This window comes from Pleurodeles waltl, chromosome 3_1 (genome assembly GCF_031143425.1).
Source record: "Pleurodeles waltl isolate 20211129_DDA chromosome 3_1, aPleWal1.hap1.20221129, whole genome shotgun sequence".
NCBI lineage: Eukaryota > Metazoa > Chordata > Amphibia > Caudata > Salamandridae > Pleurodeles > Pleurodeles waltl.
The window spans coordinates 50,246,879-50,274,059 of record NC_090440.1 but is presented as its reverse complement, the minus strand read 5'-3'; the positions used below and the strand labels follow the sequence as shown (position 1 = coordinate 50,274,059).

General features: G+C 45.0%; 1 protein-coding gene across 4 annotated transcripts in view; it reads right to left on the bottom strand.

Annotated features, from left to right (window-relative positions):
- LRRC4C (leucine rich repeat containing 4C) overlaps positions 1–27,181 on the bottom strand; it is a 3,131,096-nt gene that overhangs the window by 1,937,199 nt on the left and 1,166,716 nt on the right. For all 4 annotated transcript variants that reach the window (XM_069221814.1, XM_069221813.1, XM_069221816.1 and 1 more), the window contains exon 5: positions 9,039–9,099. The gene's annotated coding sequence lies outside the window, so the exon portion shown is untranslated. The remainder of the gene's footprint in view (positions 1–9,038; positions 9,100–27,181) is intronic.

Below are 27,181 nucleotides of genomic sequence, written 5' to 3'. Positions count from 1 at the left end.
CACACACAGAATGCTGTGTGGGGAAATTTTCGACACACCATCTGCAACGAGACTGGTAAATGACACACTACCGGGTTTGTGGCTAAAATCGATGCGCCACCTGGGAGATCGATGCATCGTGGCTGGAGAAACGACGATCAACACCTGCTTGCGGCTGCTGATCATGAATCAAACCCCACGCAGCTTGGTTTTCTAAAACCGTGTGACAGGATTGTCCATGCATCGTCCCTGGGCGTCAAAGGCAACCTGACTCTGCACAGATCCGAGGTTCCCCACCCGGAAATCGACAAATCACTCTCTTGAGAGAGAGAAAAACGAGGCATCGTCGACCCGACCGGAGGAGAAACAACACACAGCCTCCCTTGCGAGGAAGGAATCAACGCACTGTTGCCTTTTCTGACACATGCTCGCTGTGCAGCTTTGTTTTTTATGCTAACCATGTACTTTGTGTAAAATCAACGTTTCCATTGTTTTCTATGGAGTAAGATCCTTAGGTGGTCATTATGAACATGGCGGTGTGGCCCGCCATGCCGGCGGTGGCAGGAAATTCCGCCAGCCGGCATGGCAGGCCACACCGCCACATAATGAACTGATGGAGGCCTATGGCGGCCCTCACTCACCGCCAGACTGCCCCCGTCAGGCAGCCTGGCGGCGGCATCATCATCCAACAGGGCAGCGGTGCTGCCCCTCAAATAATGATCCCTCAGGCACCGGACCGGACAAGGCTGGCGGAAGGGGTTCACCGGGGCACCCCTGGGGGCCCCTGCACTGTCCATGTGCAGGGGCCCCTGTGCAGTGTGCCATCGCACAGGTCATTGCCCGATTTACAGGCAGTGATCTGCGCGACAGGTGCAGCTGCACCCGCGGCACAAAGGCATAGGCGGCTCCATGTAGAGCCGCCGTCAATCTCCCGGCCAGGCATTCCTGTGGGCCGGCGGGTGAAAACAATGTTTCCGCCCACCAGCCCACAGGAATGTTCTTTATAAGGCCGGCGGGCTGCTGAGGGCGCTGGCGGTGAGTAGTAAGACCGCCAGCATGAACACAGCAGTTTCGACCGCCGTGTTCATAATGAGGGCCTTATTCTTTTGAAACTTCATATTTTAATGTGTGTATGTTGGAGTTTTGTCATTTTTTGACCTTGTTTGATTTAGATAAATATTGCCTATTTTTCTAAACTGGTGTGGTGTCCATTTTGTAGTGTTTTCACTGTATTACTTTGTGTGTTGGTACAAATACTTTACACATTGCTTCTGAGTTAAGCCTGCCTCCTCGTGCCAAGCTACCAAGGGGGTGAGTAGGGGTTAACCAGGTGTGTTTCTCCTTTGCCCTGACTAGAGTGAGGGCCCTTGCTTGGACAGGGGGTAACCTGAATGCCAATCAAAGAACCCATTTCTAACAAGTCCCTCTTAAGGTGACACAATAAAGTGAACAAAAAGTCAAGCATGGAATGCTTGAATTAATCCCAGCCACTGGTAATAACAATGGACTGTGATGCAGCCCGGTTAGCTAACAGTGGCCGAGTTTAATTCAAGCATTCCATCCAGCAATTTTTTTGTATGCTTTAGTGACCCATAGCAAGGTCAGTTAATGAGAGGAGACATCAGCCCCAGGCCTCATGAACCAGCAAGACTTCCTCCCACAACCCAAAGTCACTGCGGTGGCTCGGGGAAAATGTTGTTTTTTAATGTTGATGCATGCATGTGTTAGTGTCTGTATGAATGTATGTGTATTTGTGAGTGTGTGCTCTGAATGGGTGTGTGTGAGTGTGTAGGTGATTGGGAATGGTGGGTGTAGGTGTGCATGTGTGAATGAATGTGTGTGAGTGAGTGTGCAACGCCTGCCCCCCTGCCTGGATTACCACTGTAATAGAAATATCTTCTCTGCAACCAATCAAATTTATATGAATGCAGCAGCCAATCTGATAGTTTGCTGTGGAAGCAATCAGATTTAATGAAATGTTGTGTGGCTTCTTGGGTGCAGAAAGGCCATGGAGCACTTTTGTCAAAGTCTTTGTCCTGCAGACCTGCATGGATTTGGTTCCCGTGGAACAGCTTTGGGCTCATTTGACCTAGAGCTGATGCCACGGGTTGACCTAATCTTGACTCCTACTACAACATAAATGTTCAGTAAAGGAAAGGAACCTGCTGTATGCCTAAGCAGCACTGGTGGCCTTCACAGGCAGCACCTGCAGCCGGTGCTACATCATTGCAAGGCCGGTCACAGACAAGCTCAGGAGAAGGGGTGCTAGCACGTTGCTGTTTCCATTCATGGTGTCTCTGCTGCTCATCCTTCTTCTGGAAAACACAAGGAGTGTTGATGTTGGCCCATTGGCAGTGAATGTTCCTGTTCACACTTGAAAGGCTATCTCCATCTCTCACCCACCCAGCTGTTTAACATCCCAGGAAAAGGCCTAAGAATGTGAATGTTGGCTAAAATGTCAGAACTGGCCGAAGGTGTTTTACCTGACATGGAGCCACTTGTCAGTTATGATTTTAACAATTATAACATCATCTAGTCCATTTCAAAATCTGCTTGTTTCACACATAAAACCAAAAGTAAACTCTGCACAAATATTTGGTGAGGGTTCAGACTTTCAAGTCATGCCTTAAAACAAGCATTGGTAATGAAAATTACTTTTGTCTTCTGTGTAGTGAAAAGTGTTATACTGAGCTTCAGAGCACAATCACGGTGCAACATGGACAGCAGCTTTCCCTAACACAAAGATTAAGTAAAGAACAGGTGACCGTCATAGGAGGAGCATCACATGATGCTCTTGCCCATACACAACAGGTACATCACAGGTAGCTAACATCTTAAACAGAGGGTAAGGGGAGGTAAAAGATTATTGTACACTCCCAGTGAACATACATAAATACACAAGAAGCACAACACACCTGGAAGGAAGAGCCTTATGTCTTATGGAATCATGGTATATTCTAGCAGTGTAAACATATACAAGTAGATAAACAACAAATAGAGTACTACTGTTCACTTGTTTTCTACTCTCCACGTTACGTGTTCCCTAGATTTCGTGCGATTATGTCCCTTATGTCAAAAGGTATGTTCTCCCTTTGTTAAACTCTCAGGACTACATTAAATGTGTGTGTGCGGATGAGCTAAAAATGTATTCTACTGGTGTCTCCCTGCCACAAGATTAAAATATGAAGGTAGAAAATGGGCCTTGGTTCTCTTTTCAACATGTTTTGGTGCTCGAATATAGATGCTTTGGGTACAAGAAGTTCCTTAGGACTACAGGCATCTTGCATCAAATATTGTGGAAAAGGCCCTGCTCATAGGCTATGCTATTACAATTTCTTATAAAACAGCAGTGGAAACAGCTTCATTCTACAGTGGAAACCCTCCTTCTGTATAGAACAGGTACACATACGGCAGAAGCAGTGCAAGCATCCCTCCTTCAGAGGACATGTATAGGTAGAGCATTGCAAGCTTCCCCATCACAGGACACAAACAAATCAGGCGGCATCAGTGCAACTTTGGCTTTCACAGAGAACTGGTACCCGATGGCAGAAGTAAAGCAAACATCCCACCCTCACAAGAGATGAGATAAGTGTCAAATTCAATCCACATCCGAAGACCTATCAAGGCGGACTACTGCAAGCTTCTATCAGTCAGAGAACATGTACAGCTAAGGCATCAATGGCATTCAGGTTAGAGTCAGATTTCTGGAGTGGGAGCCTAACTCAGTGATGGGATGTATAAGGCGACCAGCAGGTACATTTGCGAGTTTAGACGTCACTCTCACTTAAGTGAAACTCCATGTCAACATCCTGAAAGTCCCCCGGTCGCCACCTATTGAGAAACTGTTGTTAAATCGTATGTCATTTACATTTGAAACAGCCAGTGCTTAATTTGAGCCGGTTGCCGTGGGGGAGCACCAACACTTATTTTTGAGACCAGCACTTCATTCTCCAAATCAGACATTTCCCGAGACCAACAGAGGGCAAAACAAACAAAACTAAACGACAGAGGAAAAGAAATACAAAAAAAATCATCACCCAGTGAGAACGCCGACACTTTTAAGAGTGAGATAACAGGACAGGGAGTGCCTGGCAGTGAATTAATAAGGCCTGAAGCAGATTCGGAGCTGCGCACCTTTGATATTGGTGGCTGACATTTTATAGCGCCAGCCGCGGAGTCTGAGCAGCGCTTTGGGCACCGGCACTCATTATTTTACAAATGTAGCGCCGAACCCAGACACTGCATAAGTAACTGCGCTATAATGCCACACAGGTGATAACCTCTCCAAAAGACACCTGATGCACCTGTTCACAATGTCGAGGGTGAAAGGAAGCGAGGCATCTCCTTTCCTGCCCCGCCTCATCACCTCCCCATCAGCCGCGTCACGTCTCGCTTCGTTTCCGCCAAAGTGACCCCCGTGTGACCTTTGTGGATAAACAGCAGCAAAGGACAGTCTGTACCTTGAAGGGATTACAGGAGAGCGACAGCACTCAAGGAGCCAGCCAGCCACTAATCCACGGCAAACACGAGGCCCCCGGATAGATGAGAAATAAAGAATACACCCCCCCCCACACACACACCACCAGCCACCCGGCTCCTTCACTCAACCCCTGCACGTCTTCTCTGCGCTGCGCCTTCTAATAGTCACACAGCTCTTCTTTTCAAAATACATTACCCTGGCCCTCCAGCACTGAAGGAACACACACGCCTTTATCTTGTACAACAAGAACCTTCCTCCCATGAAGCCTGGGAGAACTGCAGTAGCATCACAGGGTGGGCCAGTTTGATAATTCCACATTATTAGCACAGCCTTACTGTTGTGACAACGGGCAGCTGGGAAACACAGGAAACCTCATAACTGGAATAGTACAAGAGGACACAGGTAGCTAGTGGGAGGCAACACGATCCAGGCATATACTTTGTGAGTCACACGCGAGTAGAAAAGAGGACGAGGCCCCCAACCTTTCACAAAATGTTGGTGAGTTTGGAGACAATGATTGAAGCATTAGGTGTCTCTAAGAAGTACTCTTAGGCCAATCAGGGTAGCAGTCGCGGCTCGCTTCGCTCACAAGGGCAGGACGGGTGCGGCGCGTGGGTGTGGGAGGGGGTGAAATTTAATAAAAAATAAAAACTTACCTCCTCCGTTGCCGCCGGGCCGTTCCTCTTCCCCTCGTCATTGTTCCAGGCTGCAGACACAGGCTCCCATCCTGCCCTGCGGCCATTCCTGATGCTGCTCAGAGCAGCGTTAGGATTGGCTGGGAGCGCCCTTGGAGCGCCCTGCCATGGCGCTGCCAGGCAGACTGGGAGCCTGTGCAGTTTCTCTCCAGCCCGGCAACTGTGTTGCTGGGCTGAGAGACCATACTGCGCATGTGTGTTTGGACGGCCCGAGACGGCCAGCCAAACACACATGCGCACTGAGGGGAGTGCACAGTGCACTCCCCTCACTGCTCGCCACCCCGCGGCCCCACCCCTTTAACAAATGAAACGAAAATAACCATGGTTTATTATCATTTTTTTGTTAAAGGTTTTGCAGCTGCCGCTGCTGGCGGGGGGGGGGGCAACGCTCCTCTGCTCTAACGGATGAGCCTCCGCTGCAGGTTAGGTCTCTGAGGGAGGTAAAAACAAGCACCCATGTGATTAGATCTCAGGCCAGGACACACTTTCGAGCACCTCCCCTCCTCTGCAGTCCCTTACGGTACCTCCAGGGTGTTAAGTTCAGTTGTTATGGAGTCTAGAAGATGAACCCGTCCAGGACTTGCATCCACTTGGTGGTAACACCTCTGCACTTTGTAAAGATAACACTTTATGCCGCACTTCGTAGAGACACTACCTTCCACCGCACAAACTGCCAAAAAGCCAACATTAAAGAAGCAAAGGCAAGAAATACTGTACTTTAATGAAAGGTAGCAGACTGATTGCGTTTGGGTGCACTGTTTGGCCTACATCTTATAGAACCTAAAAGAAGATAAGGGAGAAGAATAGGGTCGGACAGGCCTATGGAGCAATCATACTGGTCCAAATAAATATGGTTCACCTGGGATAGCATGGACCACCAAGAGTGATGCTCTATAACCAAATTAGATGTGTAAACACGCAGTAAGCCCAACAAACAAAACAAGAAAAGCACTTGTGGAACCCAATTGAACCCTACTAGAACAAAGTTCACCAGCCAATTATTGAATTAATATTATACTGCACATGCAATATTAATTGCAGAATTGTTGTTTTTAATTGAAAGATAAAATTAAAGCAACACAAAAATACTGATATAAAACAAAATCCTCGACAGGTTGGCCTGACTGGTCAGTGTGGGGGCCATTTGTATGGTCTGCAGGGCCAGTTTTTACTGTTGGCATCCTTTTTATTAAAACAAACATTGCCTGCAGCAAGCTGAAATGCATGCAGTTTTCCATGCCGTGCAAAACACTTTTTCAGACTGTCCTTACAAGTTCAAAACTGCCCCAATTCGCAAGCATGGGCCACGTTTTTATCTATCTGATTCACTAATGAGGGTCACTTTTTTTGTTGCCCTGGCCTATTACCTGTCCCATTCTGACCCTGGAGAAGAGAATTTATAAACTTTTTTGGTAGTTTGGTAGTTGGAAAAGTGGCAACTATCAGGGCCACCAAAATCAGCCTTTTTCATAGAACGACCACCACTTCTGAGCCAAGCCACACCCAACCAAAAAACAATGTCCCAGTACTGATGTGATGCAGAGTGGAACTCAAACAACCATGGCTGCCAGGGCCAGGCTGTGATGGTATCTCTGTTGCTGGTGCCACGTGCAGGTGTTGCATGCCACTCCCCTCACTGCCATCCACTGCAGGCTGCTGCAAGATAAAACTTTGACCCAGTGCTTAATTTGTAAATAAAAATGTGCCGGTGCCCAAAGCCCCCCTCTTAAAAACGTGGCTGCTGCAATTAAATATGCGAACACGGAATACTGAGGCAGTGTAATCCTGAAGCCATCTTGGGCTTCTTCAATCCATTTAGAGCCACTCCCTGCCCCTTCAGCTCATACCTGCAGCTTTCTGCGTTCTCTCTTTGTGACGCTATTTCGTTTTTCTCTTCCCCTGTCTTTCCCAAACGTGTCATTTGCGCGCAGCAAATGCTTGAGGCAGAAGACTAAGCGCCGGCCCTCAAAAATAAGTGCTGGTGCTCAGCACCGGAAACAACAAGCACAAATTAAGCACTGCTTTGACCTCAATAGATGCACAAAAGCTAGAACAGGAAGTGGGCTGAAGCCTCACTGCAAACCTAACACCTCTCCTTTAATTGCCTCCAATAAAGAAACACCAACTCTTTCACCATCTAATGGCAGCAGTTGTGTCACTGTTCACACATAGATGTCAGTGGGGAAGGTGATGAGACATGATTTAACTAAGTGGTTGCATTTAACCAATAAACCTCTAGAGACAACTTTAAAAAAAAGCTTCTCCTGAGTACATAGCCATCTACAACCAGAGTTACTGGTGTGCTGTGAGAACCTTCACTCAAACCATCTACGAAGTGTTAACCATGCAATCTCTGGTCAGTAACTGTGCCACATGCATGTGCTTGGGTTCAGCAAATGTTATAGTTAGCTAGCATTTGTGTAATACTCAGTCTGCCATTGGTTGGGTTGGCAGCTGTCCTCTCCTTGAGATCCTAGTGCCTGCCGTTATCTGCTTCTTACAACCTTGGAAGCTATCAATTAAATTCACACTTACAGTCTGATTTTCCCACCTCTTGTTACCCATGAGAATGAATATCTCTTCCTTTCATGTCATCAGACACGTCAATTAAATTAATGTACCCTTCACTACTCCTGTGGTTACTCTTCTTATGGTTTTCAGTCAAATTACATCCAAAGAATGAAATGTTGTGACTCCTAATCAAGTGTAAAGACACCACCAAATATATTCAGACACATAGATTGCCCTTCTTGACAACATTTTTTACCCTGTCACCTAGGTCTGATACACATCACTCATGTACTACGGCACAGCTGTACTAAACTCCAGTTGCGAGTTTGCAACCATTATTTCTGCATCCAGTGCGGTATTTTGTGAACCCGCCTATATACTAATAGGTCAGTTTTCATTAGGGAACAGTAGTGGGTCGCATTTTGACCTAGCTCGTGAATATTAATGAGATATGTCGCAAATTGAGACCCACATTAACTCACAGTGATCACTGGATGGTGGCCTTTAAGGGTCAGAATACCACAATTGGCTGTTCTTGAAACATGTGTCTGTCAACATTCACAAGGGGAAGGGGTGCCGAATGGGTTACCACCACATTTGTGCAGTCAATAAAAAAAGAATGTTCAGTGACCAGATTTTGATACCGTTCCGATTCAGTATTTGTAAAGGATGCCCTAAACAAGCTCCAACAAAATACCGATTCCATATTTAGCCGCAACTTTGCGATTCAGTAACATGTTACAGAAGTACAATTTGGTTTTGTTACATACCAGAAGGCCTTTTTTCTACCACAAATGGCCTGATAGTGTGAATTGGTCCTTTAGCAACTGCAGAATTCATTGATATACCTGGTCCTAAATTCTTAGCCAACCGTAATTACACCTTCTCATTGGTCCATAATTGTAACCCACAGAAACCAATACTTCTGAAATGTTTTTAGCTGATAGTTTCTGCCTATTTGTACAAAGCTAACAGCAGAATCTATCTGTCTCAAAATATCTGTGCTCTCACATTCCAAACAACAGATGCACCTTTTTGTAGAACAGTCAAAACTAATGATGTCATTAATGTACATTTTGTAAATAAGCAGTGGCATTCTTAAAGAATGTGTTACTTTTTAGTTTGCATATGAAAAATATATTAGTTAAACCCGATAAATACAACAGCCCTGATCTAAAACTTCTTTGCACTTCTAGGAACCAAAGAATTGTAAACATTCAGGGGATATCGCGGCAATTAGACACGACTTTGTGAAAGCAGTGTAACTTGGAATGCACAACATTCTCAATGTCACAAACAAATACCGCAAACACAACCTTCCGGAAGCAATGAGAACAGCAACATCGAGGATGGAAATGAGCACAACTCCTTACCTCTGTCAGGAATTAAACATTGTGTCTTCTTGATCAGCTGTCAAGCTGAACTTGCAACAATCTGAAAATTAAAGAAAAAAATGTTTTACATTAAAAAGGAATAGCAGTTAACTACAGGGATCTCCCTGACATGCATTGCTGCAACCTTGGTAGCCAGCAGTTCTAATATGACTGTGAGTATGAGTTTTACCATGCAAATATGAATTTAAAGACAATGTGTCAAACTATCTTGTAAAACTTCACAAAGTAAATGTTAGAGGCTGAGTTACTAGTAGAGATAAGCATGCACCTACCACTAGCAGTAAAGCCACCACCCCAACAAAAGGTCCATTCAAGTTCTCAGTACATTACCCCTGTCTCAACCCCTGGTAGCTGGCTGTGAGCAGGCAGGCTTAACTTAGGAGACAGGGATGTAAAGGATTCACATACACCAATACAGTAAATAAGCACAACACACAATAAACATTTCACAGCAATTTATAAGAACAGGAAATTATTTTCTCTTTAAATGTCTTCAAAATGGCAAAAATCAAATATAGAAAACTGGAGATATGAATTTGCAAAGACTGAATCAAGAATCGTGCTTTCCAGTGATTAAAAGCCATTAACGCAGAGCCGGGAACATCTGGTCGTGCTAGACCGGGACTAAGTCACAATTTGAGGCCGACAGCGATGGAGCCCTGAGTGGAAACACTGAGTGAGAGATCTCAGTCAAAGTTTTACCTTCAGACTTAGTTGTTTTTCTGGAGCCTTTTCACTCCTTGTCAGGCTTGAATCTAATGCGACACCGTTGACTTAGCTCAGCGGGAGCTCCCAGTCAGCTCAGGTCGGGTCGCGGTTGGTCAGTGGCGGCTTGACTCTCATTGACGGGTCAGTCAGCTTATGGAGCTTTTTACAAAAGTCACTCTTAACTTCTCCAAACTTCTGGAACTTCTCCCTGAAGTTCTCCATTGAGGGTTCAAAGTGTCCCAAACACACATCCAATGGTCTAGAAGCACTGAGATGGTCCTTGGAAGTTTGCAATGATAATTCCCACAATGTACCTGGCCAAATCCTCAAAAGTCCACTGGATACACTCCAAGCTAGAAACCTCTTGATGGTGATAGTGCAGGGAAGCTCTGTTAACCTGTTACTCTCAAGGAGTCCACTCCTTAATCCTGTTGGAAGCAAGGCAAAGTCCTCAGGGCTCTAGTCCCCAGTGTGCAGCAGGAGCAGTCATTTAGAGAGCAGTCCTTTGGGGTGCAGACTAGGGTTCTAGTAGGGCAGTCCTACTCCTTGTAGATTCAGGCAGCAGATCTGAGTTGCTATGTATCACATATATTTTCAATGGTCTGGGGAAAAGGTAGGAGGGGGCCAAGTCCAATAAAATGCAGGGTGCCACTCAAAAGCATGGCAGCTTCCTCTAAAGTGTGGCATATTCTTGTCCCACAAAGAACTGTACTTCAAAAATCCAAGATTGAGGATTTCTCTCCAGCAGAATAAGACCTGGCTAAACCATCCTGCTGGTGTGGCTCATTTCCATTAACACTCCTGCTTCAGGCCATCTGCAAATGCCATTCCTTGGTCTGCCATCTGGCTGGGGGGTACAGAGAGAGGGGGTAGACCTCTCCTGTTCTCTTTGAAGCCCAGTTTTATGTACCCATCCCCCTTTCAGGCCTGTGCTCTTCAGCTGCAGAGCTCCCCCCAGTAGATAACTATGCATTCTACTCATCACCTCATCAAAGCAACTTTGCTAAGCATGTTAAGGCTGACCAATCAGGAGAGGCTGCTAGAAGGCTCAATTTTGGCTGACAGAAAAGAAATTCTACTATAAATTATGTCCTGCAATAGTTATGATAAATTCAACAGTGGTAAGTTGTCAGATTTATCATTGCCAGTCTTTAGAGTCATTGAATGATATTTGTAAGCCCTTCCTGGCAATATTTAAACATAAATAAAGTATTCTAATGTTAGCTTATGAGGCTAGGTATCTACAATGGGAAAAAACAAATTGGGCAGTTTTTCCCTCACCAGAGCATATAGAATTCCTAAGTCGAATTTCATATATTTTACTTTTAAAGGCAGTCTGCAAAGCAGGGCTGGCTTTAAAAATGACAGTAGACAATACAACAGTGCACATTCTGGTGCAGGAAATCTACTGGGCCTCTAAAGCTCCTTGCCCTATTATATATTAGGGACTTATAGGTAGTTTGAATCCCCCTTGCCTTATTATATACTAGGGACTTACAGGGGTCTGTCTTTGCCAATTGGCATTATAACTAAGTATCATATACCTTTTTAATCAGAGTACTGGCCCTGGCCTGGTTAGCAGAGCCCAGGGCACAGTCAGAGTCAGGTACCACCAGTATCAGTCAGGAGAAATTGAGGTGAACAGGGCTTAAGGGATGACTTTCTCACAATAAAGCACTCACTTAATTAGATTTCTGTAATTATGCATAGCCTTATATAAGAGAAAATTACCTGTCCATATATGGACGTTGACATTGAATTGCACATAATACTTTGAGTAATGGGCATTTTTTTAAGGGTAAATGCAACTTTATGATATGTGCTAAGAAATGGAATTGAAACAAGTGTGGCTATTATGTAGGTATTGAGGGCGGAACCTTTCTATATTGCCTAAAAGAATCAGTGTTTTAAAGATGAGTACATTCATTTCTGCTTTGGAAACAAGGCTGCATTTATGAAATTTATTTTAATCCTTAATGCCAACTCTTCTAAAACAGAAGGCAGGTCCACAATTAGTACATTAAGATTTGTCAAAAATATTTTTAAAAATTCTCCATTGCATTGTTATTACTGATCACGGCGTTTATTCTAATAGTACAAATACCCAAATTGTATGTTTTCTATTTCCTTGAGTAGCAATCCAATATATCTTTTTGCACCAGGTTTAGAGTGTTGTAGAGTTCCTGTGATGCACACTCAGGGCCACATTCATCATTACTTCACGCAACACAACGCAGCAAGACAACTTTCTGAATAGGTTTAACTAACATCACAAGCTTTAGGTTTATACAAACACTTGCTCAAACCTCTTGAGGATTCTCTGTAATCCTCTGCCTGAGAGCTGCAATTTCAGAATTTGATTCAAAGCAACATCATTCTTGCCTCAAGCCCATTGATATAAACATTACTAACACATTACATTTCCACAGAAAAGAATATGTTGATTTCAGCTGGCAATGTCAGAACCATGTGGGACTCAAAAACTATTTTGAGGCAATGTGCCTTTAAGCTGCAAGGGAACGCCTTTTCAATTCTATCAGCAGAATTGAATTCAAGAGTATATAAAGGATATTTTGTGAACATTTGTGGTTATATTGAGTTCTTAGATAAAAATACAAGTAGGAGTAAATATTGACGGTACATGCACTTCTTTTTAATTTGATGCACAACTGATGACATCACATACTCTCCAAGACTTCAGTCACAAAATTCCTGAAACTGTCCTACTTTCCACTTTTTGAAAAAAGAAAACATACCTTGCTTATTAATTAAGAGACGGATTTACTAACCATTCACACAGAAAGCGTGAAAGGGAGAGAGCAGAAATGTGGCATATTTACTAAGATATTGCACACTTCCGCTTTCTCATAGTGCTGGCACACTTCAGGCAGCTTAGCGACAATGCAGGTACCCTTTACCAACCTGCCTTGCATTGCAAGGAGAATATTTGTGTAGGAATGGACACCTTCCTGCAAAAAAAAAACAATCACTCAAGGCATTTTCCTTTTTCTATGTGTGCATCACACACAGAAAGAGAGAATAACGAGGAGAAAAAAAAATATTTTTCTCCTTGTTACGCCATCCTCTAGGAGGCATGGTGATTTCAAGCAATCCCAGGTTTACACATCTTTGTAAATCCGGGATTGCATGAAATTCATGTGTGGATGCATGGGAATGCCCATGTTACACCCATGGAAAGCTCCCAGAATTAAATGCAACGCAATGAAGAGCAAGCCACTGCATTGGGTTACATTTTTTTACACAGCCACGCGAGGTGGCACAAATCGCCCCTTGCGTGGCTTTGTAAATATCTACTAGTATTTTGCATCATGGTTGCGCCACAAAAGTGGTGCAAGCATGACACATAATGTTAGTTAATCTGGCCCGTGGGTGCATTTATAATACACCATTCAGCCACTGACTAATTAGGATATGTAAAGTTGATCTATTAATAGTCTTTTAAAGTCCAGCCAAGCACAGTCGAGTAACATGGGCATAAAACGAAATTCATCTAGGCAGTCTCTGACTGCCCTATGGCATAAGATAGGCAACTGAGCCCTTGCAGGACAGTACCAGGGAGATGACTCCAGACAAGAAGTCAATGAGCAGAGTTGGCTACATTTCAATGTATGCAGCAGATAGTTGTGGTGGAGAACCAGTTGGACACTTTTTCTACTGACGTTGCTTCAAGACATGTTGAAATATAAATTCTCCCCACCCCTGGAATTCTAGATGTCTCAAAGAATAATCAATAGCTACTCCCAGAAACAAGATTACACAAGGCCCATTATTGCAGATGTTATGCCTCACCAGCAGGCCTGGCAAAGCATCATGCTGGCGAAAACACTCTATGGCCTGTATCTTTATCAAAATCATTAATTCGTTATCTCAGTGGAAGCATCTGTGAAATGCAGGAAGTTCCGGGGTCAGACTTTAAAAGTGGGATATAAAATATGGACTGCTTGATCCCGCTAGAGTGCAAAAAACGATAGAGTGGAGGAACAGGGAATTTAGGGAACCAAGGATCTTGAGAAGTTCCTTGATGTGTTTCAGTAGGTGGCACAATGAATTCTGCTGGCCACTAGCTGCATTTAATTTACAGGCCCTGAGTACCTGTAGCACCACTTACTAGGAACACCTATGTAAAGTAAATGTACCAATAGGTATAAGCCTGTTATACCATGTTTTAGGGAGAGTGCACAAGCACTTCACCACTGTTTAGCAGGGAGAACGTGCTCTGAGGCCTAATGCCAACACAAATGGTTTCAACCTCAGAAGGTAAAAAGTTGGTGTTCACCCGGCAAAGACAGAGAGCTCCAAAAATGAGAAAAGGAAAGAAGCATGTGAGAGGGCATGTAGGGCTAAAAGTAAACAGCTGAGATACTTAGGACAAGTGTCAGAAAGTGGTTGGTCCTCCCTGGAACGTGCCTTGAACAAGATCAATTATTCTGATTCAGGAGGTACTAGAGCAGTGAAAAACTACTAAGAGCAACTGTATTAGTGTAATTATTCCACCTTTCATGTTTTTAGGCCTCTGTACCACAGAATCTCAAACTGAGGACTGCGAGAAATTGTGTTGTTCTTTGACTCTGCCACAATCCCTTGCAAGGTGAACCACAAAGAATCATTAATTTAACCTGTGCTTAACCCTGGGTAGGTTGGCACAAAATGCTAAGACCAAACATAGAGGCAATGTGTTGAGTATTTATACAGCGCACAAATAGCAATACAGTGAAAACACAGCACAAAAATTCCAAGCCAATTTAGGACAATAGAGCCCATTTTAATAAATGATTTAACACCAAAACCATTAGAATCCAATTAGTAGAAACAGAGTTATGAATTTGTAAAGTATAAGGAGAAAAATCGCGCTTAAAAATAAAAAGCGCTAATTGCGGACATCTGGCAAAACAATAAAAGGCGGAGAAAGATGGGATGAATAAACAACATTTGTATATTAAAGATGACACAATAATTTGTCACCGGAGGCTCATTAGTTTTGAAGCATTAGTTATATATTTATATGTACAGAAACAGTAATTTTGGTCCAACAACAAAGGATCAAGAGAAATTATGCAAAAATGCTTAAAAATCCAAAACATCTCATAGTGTTTCCAAATCCTTGTTACTCCCAATATGTAGGTGGTTGTAATCAATCTTTTCGCTGCATATTCCACCTGAAGGTAGTCTGTCGCACATGGGAAAAACAGGGCCAAAAGGCTATATAATAATCTAGTTAAGCGTATTGTTGTAAAATGAGTTATTGGTAAGGGCAGGTAAGTGCCTACACTTAGCAATAGGCCACTAACCTTCACTTAGGTCCAGTTAGGTCTCAGTAAATTAAACCCAGCTCAACCCTTGGTAGCTTGGCAACGAGCGACAAGGCTTAACTTAGGAGACAGAGTGACAAAGCATTCAAATATCACAAAACAGTAATTAAATAAAACATAGGAAACAGTTTAAAAATCCAAAACCAATTCATGAAAATAGACTATATTTTTATCTTTAAAATGACACAAAAACGAATAAAATCGGATAAGGGGAACTGGAGACATGAATTTTTAAAGAATTATTGTTTTTTTAGCACCTAGAAACAAAAAGCGCCAATCGGGTCATCTGGTTGCACCTCAACCGGGGCAAAGTCAAAGTTTAAGGCAGACCGCGATGAAACCCGACTCGGCTACAGGCTGCAGGAGGCCTCGGTCAAAAGTTTATCTTCACACGTAGTCGTTTTTCTGAAGATTTTCTTCAGCGGGACGAACCTGCCAGTCCAATCCGACCTCCTGGCACCCTTCTCCGGATACGCGTTGCGGGAATCCTCGGTGGAGATTTTTACCTTCAGAATTAGTAGTTGTTTCGAGGTGAAAATCCTTCGACCGGGGTAAACCTGGATCTTGATCCGACGTCCTTGTAGCCCTCCTGGGATACGCTGTCTGGGAGGTCCCGGTCAACTTTGTACGTTCGGACTTAGTCTCTTTTTTGGAGATTTTATTCACCGGGACGAACCCGCAAATCAGGCCAGGTCACGGTTGATGCAAGCTGGCTAGAGTTGCCACGGCGGGTCGCTCCCTCTATGGATCTTTTTTTCAAAAGTTCTCCAAACTTCTGGGTCTTCTCCCAGATGTTCTTTTAAGGTTCTTTTGGGGTCCACAGCTCACCCCAAGGGTCCAGAAGCTCTCAGATGATCCTTGGGGGTGTGGAATACAACTCCCAGAATGCACCTGGTGCAAACTCCTTTTTGACCACTGGACAGTGGTCAGCTGGTTGGATTCCTCAGGAGTTGGTGCAGGGGACTCTGGTTAGCAATTTTTCACCTGCAGCAAACAGGGAGTCCCTCCTTGAACCAGTTGAAGCTAGGCAAAGTCCTTCTTGTGGTGAAGCCCAAGTGTGCAGCTGGTGCAGTCCTTCAGAGTGCAGGGTCCAGGTGCAGGCCAGGGGTCCAGCAGGGCAGTCCTTCTTCTTCTGTAGTTCTTCCTAGTAGGGATGTGGTAGGGAACTGAGGTGTGGGTGCAGGTCTGCCAGTTTTATCCTTGCTCCTGGGTGAAAAACAAGGGGGTCCTGATTCTCCAATCAGGCGCAGGGTTCTTCCCCCTGTGATGACCACTTCCTGGGAAGTGTGGCAAAAATCAGTCCCAGGAGGCAACATTCTTCAAAAATCCATCATGGCTGAAAATTCTTTTTGGAGGTTACATCTGGCTGAGTCCACCCACTGGTGTGGCTAAAAATCATAAACACACCCCTCTCCTAATCTAATCAAGGGGGCACCTAGTTGTCTGGGGTTGCAGGATGTGGGGGTGTTGCTGGGTTGCTCCAAATATCCTTCTCTGTCTTTGAAGACCAATTTGGCAGCCCTCCCCTTCCTGTCTCACCATCTGCTGAGGGGAAATTACCTCCCACAGGCACATCTCTTGGTGTGAAGCCAGGCCACTTCACACCTCATCAAGGCAGCCTGCTGCCAAAGGCTGGCCAATCAGAGCACTGCAGCAAAAACAATGCAGGGCTGAAATTGGCAACTTTTCAGGTAAAGTTTAAAACTCTTTACCTGAACAAGTTATATTAAATCCAACAACTGGGAGTTGTGGGATTTATTATAACAATTATTTTGATACCATACTCTTAGTATCTGTCATTTAAGGGGACTTTAAAAATTAAAATAAAGTCTCCCCATTCTAGCCTATAAAGGCCATTCACTACAATGAGGGAAAAACGAATTTGGCTGTTTTTACTTCACCAGGGCTTATAAAACTACTTTTATAAGGTCCCTGCTTATAGTTACATGGCACCCAGCCCTAGAAACACATAGGGCACACCTTAGGGGAGACTTATATGTAAAAATAAGGTAGTTTAAGACTTTGGAACTACTTTTAATTCCAAAGTCGAATTAGCCTAATTTGCATATTGATTTTACACAGAGCATAGGCCCTGGGACTGGTTACCAGTACCCAGGGCACCATCAGACTCAGGAAAACACCAGCCCAAAGTGGAAAATGTGGGCAAAAAGGTAGGGGGCTCCTGCAATCAGCCCCGTTTTCTCACACCTATTCTACAATACTCCAACTCAGAGACTCATTCCGAAGCATTTGATATGTTTCTGTCTATGTTAATTCTGGCCTCATCAGATTGAGGCAACAGAAGGATTTCTCCCATGAATAATAATGGAGTCACCCATAAGACTCTGTATCTCAATTTTATACCATCCACGGGGCCACTGTGTCACCCGGACCAATAATACTATCCAAAACACATCAGAAGAGCATTGTGTAGCCTATATGACTCCAAACCTCTGACTATTAATGTCAAGCGGGAGGTCCGAGCATTGGTCAGGGTCCAGAATCCGTGCTATCCCAAACGCCAGGTGTTGGAGTGTTTAAAGAACGCCAGTAAATATGGTTGCTCTAGACCGGGGCAAAGTGGAAAGTAAAGCCAACCGCAATGAAGAGCTGTTCGGATACACACAGTGGATTGGGCCCAGTCAGTGCTTATCATCGGTCTTAAAAACATTTTCAAGAAAAAGTCTCTGAGAAGGAAGAAGTTCAACAGTGCAAGGCTGCAGGAGTGTCTGAGGAGGGAGCATCATCGTTGGATAGTCGTGGAAGAAACCTGAGTGGGGATTTTTATCTTCGGACTTGGTCGTCAAGATGAAAGTCAAAAATCTCCAGCAAGACAATGCAGAAGGCTGTAGATGAAGACAGTTCCACATGGTTGAATACCCTTTTTGTGAAGGACTGCTGAAAAGGATTTGCTGCTGCAGAGAAGAATGTGGCGGTAGAAGCCGCAAAGTCAATCTGACCGGCGATGCACCTCGGGCGGATAGGCAAGCAAGTTGGTCCCATTCTACTGCTGGGTCTCAAAGCACTTTTTGGCTAAATTTTGTCTAAGTCCTCCCATTTTAGAAATTGGCCATCTATACACATTTAGCACCACTACCAAGGGTTTAGGAGTGGCTGGGTGTTCGGGCCTCTCTCAGGCTGGGTCCAGGTGCGGGCTCCAGATGGTGGGAGCCTGTTGTGTCCCAGTGGCTTTGAACAGGAGGTAAGCAAAGTACCCCTTGATGTCACTTCTGGAAGTCCTGGGTACAGGTGAAGATGCAGGGCTCAGCAGCATCAGGGTTCGAGGCAGGATCCAGGCAGCAAAGAAGCCCTTCCAGATACAGCAGCAGTCACAGCAACAGGAAGTCCTCTGAGAGTCCTTCTGCAGGTCCAGTAGTGAACTGAAGAGTGGGTCTGTGATCCCTATATTTATAACCTGGTGCCTTGGTCCTAGAACATGGAAGAAGTTTCCAGAAGGGTTCTTTGAAGTTCCAGGAGTTTTCCTGCCTCCCCTGCTCTGGCTCCTAGCTGGCTGCACTGACAATACAGAGTTGTTAATCCTATTGTGTGGTGGCAGAGCACAGCCTATTCAGGTGCAAGTAGGGCTGTGCTCAAGTATGCCCTCCACATCCTACCAGTTGAAAGGCCATTCAGGCTCTGCTAATCCCACAATTGTGTGACTGTCTGGGGTGAATTCACAAAGTCTCAGTTGTCAGATACACCCAGTCATGTGACCTAAGGCAGGCTGCAGGCACAAATGGCTAAGCATAGCAAAATGCCAAATTTCTAAAAGTAGCATTTTGAACACTTGTAACAATAAATTTGACTTTACCATTACCGAGAGTTTATCATTATAAGTTTATACCAAATATGACATAGCTACCTCCTCTTGCTTAGGAATTACAGCTTATTAAATGTAATGACGAATCCCCAGAGTTATCCTATGGGAGGGGTAGGCCTCACAGTAGTCAAAAACGCATTTTGGAGTTTTTCACTCCAGGACATGTAAAACTTAAAAATATGTGTTCTGCTTTTTAATTACACAGCACCCTGCCCTATAGGCTACCAAGGGCCTACCTTAGACGTGACTTATATGAAATAAAAGGGAGGTCTAGTGCTTGGCAGGGGGTTTAAATGTCAGGTCGACATGGCAGTGGGACACTGCCTTCAGGCAGCAATGGCAGGCCTGGAACATGATTTAAAGTGCTACTTAAGTGGGTTGCACAATAAGTGCTGCAGCCCCGCTGGTAGCCTTTAATTTACAGGCCCAGGGTATATGGTATACCACTCTACAAGGGACTTACATGTAAATCAAATATGCCAAACAGGTATATGCCAATCAAACCTGATTAGCAGTGGTAAAGTGCACAGAGTCCTATAGCCAACAAGCAAAAATCCAGAAAAAAGTAGGAGGAGGGCTGAGTGGACGTGATCCACTGAGGCTCCACTGCATGCCGGTGAAAAGTTAAGGAGATGCTATCTACAGCCCCCTGTCCCCTACTTCAGCACTGGCGCATACCCTGTAGAACAATGCAAGCACACCTTGAAGCTATTTTTATGGCCCAGATGTGAAGGATTGCAGTGAATGCTGACCATATCAGCAAAGATGAGAAAGCAGGGTAATGGTTGACTGTGCAGCTTGGCACCATGACCTGCCACGGCCTCCCACACCATGCATCATCTTGAGCCACCACCAACTGTGGGAGCGACTGGACTGGTGTCGAAGGGAGTGGGAGACTCTCAGCAATCTCACTCTAGTGAGTGAGGCGGCGCAAAGCCAGGAGCCTTCGTTCAGGCCTGCGTTGACTCCAGTGACTGATTGCCCAGGGCGGCGCAGTTCTTGTGTGGTCTCCTGAGCTTCTGTATCAAAGGGGGGCTAGGTTGCCTGAAAGTCAGCGCTCCCCCCATCAGCGACAGAGGACTAAGAAGGATAGCTTCCCCCGATTACAGCCGCATGGGCCAAATACCTCACTTCAAGATGGCGCTGCGATGAAATGAAGGGTAGGCGTCCTCTAATTGTGAGGACTTTTGGCTCCTCGCCACTGCCTCCACCAGGTAGGGCTATCAATAAATTACAGCAAGCACCACAACCTGCCCGCCTGCTCAGTGGGAGATCTCCCCATCTCGTGCTTCGCAATCACTTGCAGCCTGACTCTAAGATGGCGGAGGGAGCAGATGAAAAGCACCCCATAACTGATGGCCTATTCCTTGTCCCTGCTCCTTGCTTTCTACACAACCTGGCGACGATAACTAAGCTACACCATAGCAAGGATTTACCTCTGAAAGCAGCAAAGGCACTATGGCACACTCTGGTGCATCCTTTCTCCGGGCATGGGGACGGCGATTTGGGGCCTTTCACTGGGTACTGGTCAATCAGAGATTAGCAATGCACACGGTACAGAGTTGGAGGCCGTGTGTGGTGATGGGGGAAGCAGGCACAAGCAATACAGTGCAGGCTGCACATGGAGGGAGTGTCCAGCCCCACAGAGAGAATGCAGGGGGAGACCTTAGACAAGATGCATTACCGCCTTATAGACTCACAGAGAAGCAAATGCCGCTCCCCTTCCTGAAGCTATTGTGGTGTAGTCTGAACCTGGGAAGTAACATTCACACTTTGAAAAGTTACCTGATACTGTGACTGCAAATGATCGTGGAAGCTCAGTCCTGAATTTTCATGATCTCCCTGCCTCCACGTAAGACTCAGTGAAAGACTGAAAGTGCATGACAAGGGCATTGTCAGTGTCACTGTTTGACCTGCTAGTTTATATCTATTGATTGGTGCTACCATCACTAAGCCTCCAAAAAAACAACTCAATAGGGTTTCCAACTATTTTACACCTGGGGAGGTGCAGGATTTGTCACCTCAGATGCCTAAGAATACAGCCATGTCCCTCCCCAAAGAGGACCTACTCACATCCCTAAGGGATTTTAAAAAGGAGCTCTGTGAAGAGATTAAATCAGACCTGGCCTAGTCCCTGGAAACTCTAAAGTATGACCTTAATGTCAAGCTCACTGTGTTGCAACAAGACATAGACTCAGTTAGAACCAGAGTGGTGGACCTAGATGCCAAATTCCTCGAGCTAGAAAAACGTACAGGTCAGATGGAAGATTTAACACAATATCTATGACGCAGCCCCAGGCAACCCTCCTGAAAAAGAAGATCTGGAGAACAGGTCAGGGTGCAACAATGGATCCATGATCTAGAAGAAGGAATCGAAGGCCTAGATCTAGAGGCGTTCGTAACAGGCCTATTTGCAGAACTACTCGAGGATACACAGCTAAAGGTTAAATTGGACAGAATGCATGAACGGAAACATCCACGAGTGGTGAATGGTGAAACTCCACTCTTTTAAGATCAAAGAAGCTACCTTTCAGGCACCACAAAAAACAGAAATGGTCTCCTCCCAGGGGGCTACTTGTACGCTAGCCTGACATCAACAATTCCTTCCAGTGATAGACTGAGGTGGAAGCACATCAACTATTGTTGGACATATCCATTTTGCCTTGCTTTTGACTTTTAGAATAAACTGTGCCATGTAACAGATCTCTGAAAGGCCCTGACTCACTTAGACATTCCTGCCCCGAGTGACTGGAAGGGTGGAGACAGCCCAGAGGCCTCAAGAGATAGCACCAATGACTCCCAAAACACAAACCTTTGCTCTCCCAAAGCTGCCAACACAAGAAATGTTGACTCACTATTGCCGGACATTCCATCTTGATAACCTATGTCTTGAGATAAACCATCTTTAGAATGTGGACAGTGACGTACTGTTGTCAGTGAGGTAGCATGGCACCTGTATGACAGTGAGGATGACCCTTCGGCCGGGGGTCTGCGGAGAGGAAGCGAAACATCAGACAAGATACATGTCTCTTTTCATGACAACTTCTCCTTTTTTCTTATACTCTCTTGCCTTTGTTTGTTAATGTTTATTGACTATGCTTTACCTTAACTGAATGTGCTTCATGGACGATGCATTAGTGGTTATAGACCTAGTCACCTGTCAGGATGCAGACTCATCTACACTATATATCAAATTTGAAACTGGTTGTCCCCTTAGTTTGTCCTTCGGGTTCTGTATTTTTGGGTCCTGGATGCATGTAGGGCAGGTTTTACTGGTGACCAGGGGAGGTACTGACTACAACAGACTCCAGAGCGGGAGGGAAGGGAAGGGGGATTAACCAAGTTAGATGAGACAGAAGGAGGGGGTGCACTGAGTGAATACCTTGTGTATGAAATGAAGAGGCATGCTGTATCACCCAGGCCATGGTAATCACCACACTTACTTAAAGGTTTGAATTCCCCATCTAAACCGCACAAATGGAAATATGGAAATATTCACTTGATCAACACTGTGATGTATTAGAACATTGGAATGTTTGCGATCCATTGGAGACAATGGAGTGCTCCGGGCTTTTACTGGCCGGTAGAAGCCCAGAGGGCCAACATTCCAATCTTCTTTGTTCACAGCAACAGCTGTTAACAAAGCCTCACGGAGCCTGAGGGGATTTTAACCCCCTCCGGTTCGGTGAAGCCTTTGTTTTATTTATGAGAACATTCTGCCCTCTAATGGCAGAATGTTCAAATAGACTTAGAACCTGCCGTAGCGGGCTCTACTGGCTATTAAAGGCCCTCTCCCTTGTTAAAGGCCCGAGCCGAATGCAGGAGTGGGCCTTTAATAGCCGGTTGAGCCCGCTACGGCGGGTTCTAAGGCTATATTAGAACACTGGAATGTTTGCGCTCCATTGGAGACAATGGAGTGCTCCGGGCTTTTACTGGCCGGTAAAAGCCCGGAGCGCCAACATTCCAATCTTCTTTGTTCACAGCTACAGCTGTGAACAAAGCCTCACGGAGCCTGAGGGGATTTTAATCCCCTCCGGTTCCGTGAAACCTTTGTTTTATTTATGAGAACATTGTGCCCTCTAATGGCAGAATGTTCTAATAGCCTTAGAACCCGCCGTAGTGGGCTCTACCAGCTATTAAAGGCTCTCTCCCTTGTGAAAGGTCTTCGCCTTCGGCTCGGGCCTTTAACGCGGGAGTGAGCCTTTAATAGCCGGTAGAGCCCGCTATGGCGGGTTCTAAGGCTATAGTGGTGCTACAAGAGATGCACCTTAAACATGATGAGGATCACAGATTGAGACATAAAACACATCCAGTGTTGTACAAATCCCCAGCCTCCACAAAACACAATGATGTGGCGATTATATTCCACTGGTTGCTGAAATTTCAGCCCAAAGGTATAAAACAGACAAGGATGGGAGGACTATAATGGTGAAGGGCCAAATACAAGGTAGATTAACCACCTTTGCCTCTATTCACGCCCCCAACACTAATCAGGCTTCATTTGTACTTTCCCTCTTATCTTTGCTGGGAGGTTTTGCTGAGGGAGAGATCTTTTTGATGGGTGATTTTAACCTCACACGGAATACTGGCATTGACAGCACCCAGCCCCGCAGATCAAATACAGAAAGCTTTCCCATTGTGTTGTGACAAGCAATACACACACTAGGGCTCATAGACCCCTGGAGAACCCTCCACCCCAATTTCTTGTGAATATACATTTTTCTCACACTGGCACCTTACCTATTCCACGTGGGATTATATCTTTGTTAGCCAATCTCTAATCCAAGATTTGCAGGCTGCGGCAATTCACCCAATTACTATTTCTGATCATGTCCCGGTGTTGACCACGCTGGACTGGGGATGCCCCTCCAGGGCACCGCCATTGGTTCTTTCCTAGCTCCATCAGAGATCGCCTCTTACGAGACATACTCAGGATAGACATTAGGGAGTATTTTCAACTAAACAACTCTATGGATACTACTCTCTCTACTAATTGGGGTGTGTTCAATGTGTTACTTAGAGTGAAATGTGTCTCCTTGACTACAGCACCCAACAGACAGAGGACAAAGGACCGTTTGGCTCTTAAATCAAAATTGCATGCACTTGAACAGGCACACCAGGAACACCCAATGCTAGTCCTACATCGAAAGTTACAGCCTTGTGAGGGAAACTTAATGCTATTTACATCAACAGGGCAAAAATCATTCTTCTGTATCTTAAATGCATGTATTATGAACAGGGCAATAAGGTCGTACCCCAGCTAGAGCAGCAACTAGGGGTCAAACAAGAGCAGGAGTATATTGGGGATATTAGGTGAACATTAGGGGTGGGTGAAGAATTCCACTCTGCTGGCTGAGTTCACAGAGTTTTCCCCACTCCGTGCTCTGTCCTCCGTGTGGAGTACCGAAAAAACTCTGCGAAGTGAGGCGGAGCAGAATTTTTCTCTTGCGTGGCTCGCCAACTTTAAGTTGGCGAGGGAGCGAAATCGCTAAGTTGATGATCACAAGCGAGATTTCAGAGCGTGGGCGGTCACGGCAGGTCGCTACCGCTCATGTTGAGAAAACTACTGCTCACATTGAGGAAGCTGCCGCTTGAGTAGAAAATCTAGTCAAACGGCAGAAAGAAGATATCGCCTATTGGCACTCCTCCTGTTGCCATTCAAGTTGATTTTACAGCATGGGAGAAACCTGTGGCACTGAAAATCAGCGCGAATAGCATGACTTACCTAAACTCCGCCGCTCGGGGAACTCCACGTAGCCTGGCAGAGTTTGTTTTACCACTTTGTGGAGCTCTGTGCAGCAGAACTCTGCAAACTCTGCCCAGGCCTACTGAACATAGGGTGACCTTACCACTTTAAACACGCAGAAGAATATATTCGGCAAATTTTATAGGAGGCTGTGTACAGCAGAACAAACCAACACTCATACCCAGATTGACAACTTGGAAGACGTAGATCTTCCGTGGGTGACTCATACACAGAATTAGGTAATGGGTGAACCTATTAGTGAAGAGGAAGTCCAATTAGTGATAGCAGGCTTGAAACTCCATAAATTAATGGGGCCTGATGGCCTAACAGACCAGTTATATAAAACCTTCAGTTCTGACCTGGTCCCCCACCTGACATTCCTGTTTAACCAAATAGCTGAGTCAGGAGCTGAAGTAAAGCACTGATTTTGATTATTCCGAATCCGGGGAAAGATACTCACTATTGCAGCTTATACAGACCCATTGCAAAGCTAAACCTAGATACCAAACTTTATTCAAAGATTCTGGCCGCCAGACTGCATGACTTGATCCGGATTTGATCTACTCTGATCAACCAGGCTTTAAAAAGGGAAGACAGACACAAGATTATTTGAGGAATGTACTTCACTTGGTGTAGAAGCCCACTTCCAAAAAAAACCTGCAGTACCTAGAGGGCAATTGATCAGGTAGACTGGCTATTCCTATTCCACACTTCTAAATGCTATGGCTTCTGTGACTGAATCATTTCAAGGAACCTGGCCAACTGTGCAACAACTCTGCCTAGGGCTTTGGTGAATGGTGTGGGTTCTCAAGACCCTTCCAACTGGACGGGGGCACAACAAGGTTTCCCCTTATCCTCACTCTTATTTGCACTCAGTATCAAACCCCTAGTGGCTTGAAAAGGTCAATGCCCAGTATCAAGGGGATCATCTTTGGCTCCGTGGAGCATAAGATTTCTTTATTTGCTTAATGCTCACTGGACCCCTGCCCTCACTGGTAGCACTCCAGGAGGAATTACGGTACTTTGAAGAAGTGACAGGCTTCAGAATTAACTTGACTAAAAAATTCTTCTTAATCTAACACTGCCTACAGTGGAAATTGACACTTTGGCACCCACATCACCCAACCTTTGGGCAAAACAAAGATATCACCTACCTTGGCATTAAAATTACCCCCCAGGTTAGCTGACCTCTTTCTGGCCAATTTCCCACTGCTTCTACTAGAACTAAAGGCAGATCTCAAACAATGGACTCCTATGTATCTTTCCTGGGTTGGGCAGATACATGCCATAAAGATGTCAATCCTTTCCAGAGTTCTATACCTTTTCCAAGAACTCCCCTTAGAAGTAGACTGGGAATTTGTACCTACTTTGCGCAGTCTAATTTCACGCTTTATCTGGAAGACCTGCAGGGCCTGCTTACCATTTAAGCTGCTTCGACTTCTAAAAGATTTAGGCAATCTGGCCTTTCCAGACTTCCAAACTCTATTACCAAGCAGCACTATTGTGAGTTACTTCAGAATGGTTGCTAGGCAAATCGGATAAGTACTGGTTATATAGGGACAGGGAGATAGTGTGGAGAGTTATTTGGGATTTCCTATGGAAGCCAAAGGCAGATCGGTCACATAACACATTCCTCAGCACCCCCACCAGAATGACCCTTAAAGTTTGGGATGAGGTGATAAAGACAGCAGGGTGGACTACCTTCCCTTCTCCTTATATGCCGCTACACTATAATCTGGCATTTCGCCCGGCTCTTTTACCAGGACCCTTAGTCACCTGTAGGAGAGTATCCGATCTTTTCCATAACTAGGATATCTTGGCTTTCGATCATTGTCAAAGGAACTTCAATCTTCAGGACACAGAGCATTACCATTATACACAACTGAGACACTGGGCACTACATCCTGAAGTCAGATTAGCTGCCACATGAGACTTGACCCCCATCGAGCAATGTGTTAGATGAGTGGGAACCACTAGGGGAAACATCTCCTTGTTATTCTCCCTATTGCTCTCCACACTCACTGCCTCAAATCTGCGATACGTCACAGCCTAGGAACATATACTTGGGGAAGACATCTTTGAAGTGAAATGGCGCAAATTATGGAGCGATATTCCGAAAAGTAATCACTCAATAGGTCTGAGGGAAGCAAACTACAAAATACCCTTTGACTGGTATTTATATACTACTAAGCTGAAAAAAGTATTTCCCAACACTACCAATCTGTGCTGGAAGGGGTGTGGATTACTGGGGGATTTACGCCGAATCTGGTGGGACTGTCTGACAAATCGTCCTTCTTGGACTGAGATACTTGACCAAATCAAAGACATATTAGGATATTCGATTCCAAATACTGTGGAGTGTGCACTTTTGGGCCTACAAAATGACACCCTTCAACGACAAACTCGTAGTGATAGAGCCATTGGGTAGCTATGAAGGGTGCAGCCAAAAGGGCATTAGCCGAGGCTTGGAAGAAAAAAGTAACCAAAGCAATAACACATTGGTATGCCCTCTTGTGGC